The following is a 6834-nucleotide window of genomic DNA, read 5'->3' as shown; positions in this document are numbered from 1 at the left end:
TAAAATTACCTATTTATGATTTGTTATTATTTTACATTTGAATAAGGCAATTCAGACGTTTTAAATATATAATAAATATTTATGACAGTTAATTATTTTATAAATAATTACAGTAATATGTAGATAACTTTTATTTAGTTTTTTAAAAAAATATATAAATAATTTTTTTTAGTAACCAATCCTTTCTTACAAACAATATAACGTATGATATTTGATTTTTGTTAGCACATTATTAGTCACTATTTAAGGTAAGTATTCATAAGTGAACAAAATGTTTTTTTAGAGTAGGTCACGTAGTATCAATTCTTATTTAATAACCCTTTGGCCGGACGAACCAACGTCAAAATTTACGAAGGTGGGCGCCTGATGGGTAGGCCATGAAACTGTCACTGGAGTCGGATGTGTGGTGGTGGTCCGGGCGAAATATATTAATAATCAATGATGCAAGCCCCGTTCACACTAGGTTTACACCAAAGTACTTTAAAGTGACTGGAATTTTATGGGAAATAAGGTGACTTTCCACATTTGTTGTGTGGTATCAGCATGTATACTTACTCTACTCTTTTTATGATTTCAGTTTAAGAAGCGAGTTTTTCAATAAAATACCTGTTTTTTTTTAATGCTAGACGCCGTTACATTTTCTTACATAATGAACTTCGTTTCTTTGATTTTTAATACAATGTCTGACTCTTACATTTTACATTGGACCATAGTCTGTAATTAATCTTATTTACGAAAATTATACTACATTTGCTGTAAATGGTATAGAAAGCCAAAAACAAAGTTATAGACGATACGATATTTCTAATCAACATTTGGCACATTATGGTACTTGTTTAATCTTAGGATGAAAATTAGTAAGGAGTCTGTAACCCAGACTTTTTTGTGTCTACATCAGTAAACATATTCCCTCTGTTTACATAAGTTTTTAAAATAATATAAAGTGTGTATGATTTTCATGTAGATAACGGTGACACTTAATAACCTACAATATTACAATTTTATTTTAAATATGAATTCACTGTCAGTCCTAAGAATAAAAAAACGAGGTAGTGAGATTCTGATTTTTGTAAATGTTTTTAGATATGAAACCCTAACTATATATACTAATGCTTTTTTGAATGTTTTTTTAACAGAGCAGCAGCTTTAGTAAAGAAAATGTCAACATGTCATATCTTTATCCGAAATGCAAAATATGTAATATAAAAGAAGGAAATTTAAAGAAACTCTAGTGTATTCACACACAATATTGTAACGCTATAGAAACTTTGATGTTGGAAAAAAAATTAAAATGTAGTTTGACGGTATATTCTATTGAATTACTTAGCAGTGGGTTTCGTTTGTTATACGGGAAAGTTTCCCGTAACAGTGTCGCGCACAAGTAACTTTCCGTGCTTCTGCCTGTTGCGTGTCGTGGTAATTCGGGATTCCTTCCGATATTGTCGAAAGGTAGGTGTAGCTCGCTTGCCCGACACCTGCAGTTTTCTTCCCCCCTCCCCTCTTCAACAACCAATAAAACCCCGTCGCTACTTCGGGAAAGCAATTCCAACCTTCGCGACTGCGAAGGGTGTCGCCTGGGGAGGAAATGGGACCCCCAAACGACCGAATGGCGGAAATTGCCGAAGAACGTCCAGGTGTTCACCCTATTTCCATCCTCCCCCCTTGAACACATCCTCTTCCGCCTAGACTGGTGACTCGCTTGGATAAGTGGCGTCCCAGGGAAATTCCGAGTTGTCACGGAACTTCTTTGGTAAGAAAGTTCTTTTTTGTTTTTGTTTTGTCGGGCGACAATGGAAGAGAGCCATCCAGGTGCAGTTGTCTCGTGGTGAAGTAAACACTACTCGCTCTAGTTTCTCCTTGGGCTTCCCTCGCCTTATGGGCCACGGTAGTTGAAGTGGCCTAGGTTCGATTCCTGACGGAGTTATTTTTTCGCAAGTGACCCGTTGTTTTTCTCGAGGTAATTCCTGGTTTACTATTCATAATCCTCCAGTTTTCTCGGCGTGGAAGAAGTGAAACAAAAAAACCAAATAATTAATTAATACATTCAGACATTCATTCAGTCAGTCAAAGCGTCCAGGTAAGACATACTTCTTCGTGTTAATAATTGTTTTAATTCATTATTTTGGACATGCAACATTGCACTTCTATGTAATGGAGAAAACACAAAGGGCGGATAAAGAAATTCCAGTACACATACACACAGAATACCAGCAAAAATAAATCAGCTGATATCAAATGTTGAATGTAAACACAGCACAGAGAATTCCGTGGAAGGAATTAGTCAAAACAATATCACAGCACAGACGAACACGGTGGGGTTACAACGATGAGCTTTTATGTTATCCAGACCAATTCCTTCCATGGAATTCTCTATTCTGTGTTTACATTTAACATTAGACATCAGCTGATTGTTTTCTTGGTTCTTAGTGTTTGTGTAATCAATTTCTTTGTCTGTTCTTTGGTTTAATTTGTAACCTACAGTGTAAACTAGCAATGGATTATATCCAAAACAATTATTTAAAATCAATCTTCTCCATTGCAAGAATCATTTAAAAATCCTACATGATTGTATTCAGTTTCTTTTAATAATTTGAATTTGTTTAAGTTTTTTTTATCAAAAAACGAAACCTTACAAACGTAATTGCTCATCCTTATACGACAACTGCTTCAGACCAGATATATCTGACATTAAAATCGCTGAAACTAACATTATTTCATTTATTTATCTCTAGGTTTATCTAACATTGTAGTGATCTTTACTGATTTCCCAGTAAATATTATTTTAATTCCAGCCATAAATTCTCAATTAATTTAATTGGTTTGTCAGTCAGCTGCAAATTAAAATTGTTAACTATAGGAAAGTGAAAATTTGATTATAAATAGCTAATTTCAGAAAGTTTAGGTTAAGACTCTTACTGCAAAATAAAAAAGTGGTAGATAAGCCCTTGAAATTTATCTTCGTTATAGATCATGCCCTATATCATACTTAAAAAATAACTACCAATAATACATTCATTATTTTTTTTTTTTTTTTCAAATTATGAGCAAAAATTTTTGCAGAACTGTCCACCGGTCCTATTCATTTTAGATTCTGTTGGCAGAGAAGTCTTTGATGCTTGGACTACAAACTCGCTTCTGCGGTTGAAAAGATAGGCCATATTGGACAACTGTTAAAACAGATTTTAGTGACGCCAAATGTATTTAATGCCTTATAAATGTCCAGACGCGCGTGAAATTGTGTTAAAACTCTGACTAAAACTCCAATGTAATATTCTAGATTACTGTTTAATCAATAGGCTGGTTATTTATTAATCATACATACAAATGAACGCATACTAACTCTCAAGACAAGAGGTCTAGAGGTCTGGGACGCATATATGCTTGCGTGTGTACCGAGTCGACGTAGCCCGGGCAATGATCTGAATAATTTACAACCTTGAATTCACCTGATTAAAATAACATTCTTCTATACACCAGAACACAAACGTCGGCGAATAAATTTTTTTTTGGTTGTGTCCAGCATTCTTTCAACGCTAAATAACAATTACAAATTGCAATTTGATTATTTTTTAACAGGAATAATGGTGGAATGGTCTGAGTTAAATATTTATTATTTTTATTTGCCAGTGTGTATCACTCGCAGTTAATAAAACATTGTTATTTAGGTAAACGTAACTGTTTGTTGTTATTTAGTAAGTACAGAAAGTAGATTATGCATATAATCTTTATTTGTTGTTTTGCAAGCTCAGTGTTATGTAGATGGTGACTGACAATGCAAAATTACCACTATGGAAAGTGGAATATTATATTATAATTATTATAGTAATTATATCCTCAATAGAGAGACAGTGTGTGTCCACTTATGTTACACAAAAAAATAATGCACACACTTTTACTTTACACACTTATTCACAGAGCACTGATATGTACAGAGTGGCAAACCAAGTAGGGCTCTTTTGCATATAATATCATTCACTCTATTACAAAAATACTCTTAATAATACTATATATTGAGTCCATGTAAATATCTAATGTCAAAACTTATTTCATAATACTGGTATATCCTTTAAAATTAGACTCCAAACTTTCACATTTAGCTTTACACATGAAGTTTAAGTTCAAGAAGGAAGCTATTCGTTCTCAGAAGCATAAAAGCACAAAAAGGAAAATAACTTAAAATTTCCCAGAAAAGTTTGAAACGTAGACTAAATATTTCCCTTTATAGACTCACTTTCGAATGTTGCTATGCACACAGTTATCAGGTACGAGACAAAGAAAGTATACTTTGTAATTGAGATACTTGATACTTGTGGTCTAGTTTCCAGACGCTCTTGCAGCTGCAATGAAAAACTTTTCAGATTTCGGAGAGCCTTCAAAGAGTTCTTCGCTCATTAAAAACTTCTCAGAGGCAACCCGATTTTCTGACGCACAATGGTGCCTCCCAATGGTTAGGAGTTTAGGAAGAAACAGGCACCGTGAACACATTGACGTAGCCAGTTAAATGTAAAGTTTTCAGACATGAAAATACGTGGTTGAAAAGCTCTTCATCATCGTTAACTTTATTGTCACTTCGGATTATAATGTTAAAGATCTTTAATTCTAATATCATTCAGGTAATGTTAAGCATAGTAAGCCATAAAAGATAAAATAATCTTAATTTATAGCCAAATTGTGAGAAGAAATTATAAATAAATAACAACTACCTTTTTTTATATTTTTTCTTCAAATTTGTTTGATGCATGAATACAAAATATCATATTTTTCCACCTTTTGTAACAAATTCATTATATTTTTGAGATAAATAATGTCTGAAAAATAATTAATAATGAATAATATTTTTTTAAGATTACTCTTCCTCTTATAATTTCCTGACGAAAGAAAAATAATAAACTGATAAAGGCCTTACAAAACCTCCATGTTTTTTATAAATTTTATGTTATTCAGATTGTTTAATTATCTGATAAAAATGAAGCTACCATTGGTGTTAAAATTTCTTCAAAATAACCTTCTTTCCATCCAATAATAGTTCCATTTTACTTATATTGGTCTTCCTTCTATATAAGCTTTTCCTAAAATATCTGTTATTTATTATTTACTTCACTGATTGATCATTAGCTTGTTTATTACGAACTTCTGTTGTTATCTCAGCAGCTGCTCCAAAAAGTAGCATTAAACAAATAAAACCACCACTTTTTGCTATTGTAAATTGATTCATTTCACCTGAAAATTATGCATTAAAATTTGAAACACCCAAAAGAGCAGAAAAATTTGTATTTTTAACTATATATGTTTCTCGTTATTTTTATTTGGCCTGTATCATTACATTTTGGATTCAAATGGTATTTAAAAATACCAAACTTTCTTGTAGCCATAGAGAATGTTTTAAGATAAACACGTCTATCTAATTATAATATAGAAAATTATATCATTTTTTAAAAATTAGATTTATATTTTGCTGGCATTTATTGCAAAGAGCAAGTTGATTGTATTGTAAATTCTGAGAAAATAAGAATTTCAATTCATTTTAATCAAATTAACTTACAAAATCAAAATGATGGTAATGGTATTAATTAGGTTATGTATTTCAAATGTTATTCAACAGTTTATTATTTTGAGCAATTTTAAATTACAAGTTTTCAAACAATATTTTAGTGGTGTAAGAAAATATTATCTGTTATGGTTTGATATTGAAAAAAATAAATGATAATTTGAGTTGTGGTTATTGTATTTATTTTTGCGGATACAACAAATAACAAGTTACAGCTGCTTTAAAAACTAATGTTTACCAATTTTCAATATTTTTTTTAGATATTTTCTAGAATATATTTTGCATTTACCTTTTATGTTAACTATTTTCTTTATTTAAATAAAGAAAATAACCTTAACATTTAATTAAACAATTTTAACTTTGTAAATAATTTAAAATTTAGTGGTAATTTAGTTTGTAAAAACTTAACAATAGCTAAAAAGAAATTGAAACTTGGTGAAAAATGTTTGAAATATTATGTAAATTTTTCAAAATTGACATAAAAAGTATGAAATTACTTGAAATTAGCAAACTCTCATATATATCCTACTATTAATTCTTTATTTATTTTTGTAAACAGGTTCTCATTCAAAATTATTCAAAATTTAAAGTTTGAATTGGATGGCTGCTAAATTGTTATACCTTTCAATAATGTACTTTAGAGTTAGATTTAGCAAGATATCAAAATTCTCACATCTCCATCCACGAAAAGGTTCCACCTCGCTCGAAGCCCACCTGCAAAGTCGCGAGGCCAACGACAACACTGCTGAGGTGCCTGGCGGAAGGATATTGGCGAGGCAGGCCAGAGGTCCTACTGGCCGGTCGGCTGGCTCCTTGGTCTCCGGGTGGGGCGTAGTCTGTAGCGCGACACATTCCTTGTCGGATTAGCGGCTATCCTCGCTCTACCCATTAATCTCTAACCAAGCACTTCCTCGCGCTCACTATTCTTTGGCGCTTTGTCATTGAACCCTCCGTCCCTCTGGAGTATTCTGCGGGCTCTCACGTGGAATGGCGTCACCAGGACGCCATTGTTCTGGGAGCTTCGGGTGTGGAGTCGACACTAAAGACGCGACACTTCAAAGGGATGTGAGACCATTCCGGAAGGGGGCTGAAGGGTATAAAAAAACTGTGATGCCTGCCTCCGAGATAGTGAATGGAAGACGGCGAGTGACCCCTTAAGGAGCGATAACCGGACAACGTCTGCGGAGAATGGTGCATCGGAACAGTTTTGTGTGCGACGGACGAGTAGTGCGAGGCAGTGGGTTGGGACAGAGGTGCGATGTAAGAGACGAGCAGTAGGGAGAGAT

The sequence above is a fragment of the Bacillus rossius genome, chromosome 3 (assembly GCF_032445375.1).
Source record: "Bacillus rossius redtenbacheri isolate Brsri chromosome 3, Brsri_v3, whole genome shotgun sequence".
NCBI lineage: Eukaryota > Metazoa > Arthropoda > Insecta > Phasmatodea > Bacillidae > Bacillus > Bacillus rossius.
This window is presented reverse-complemented; position numbering follows the sequence as displayed.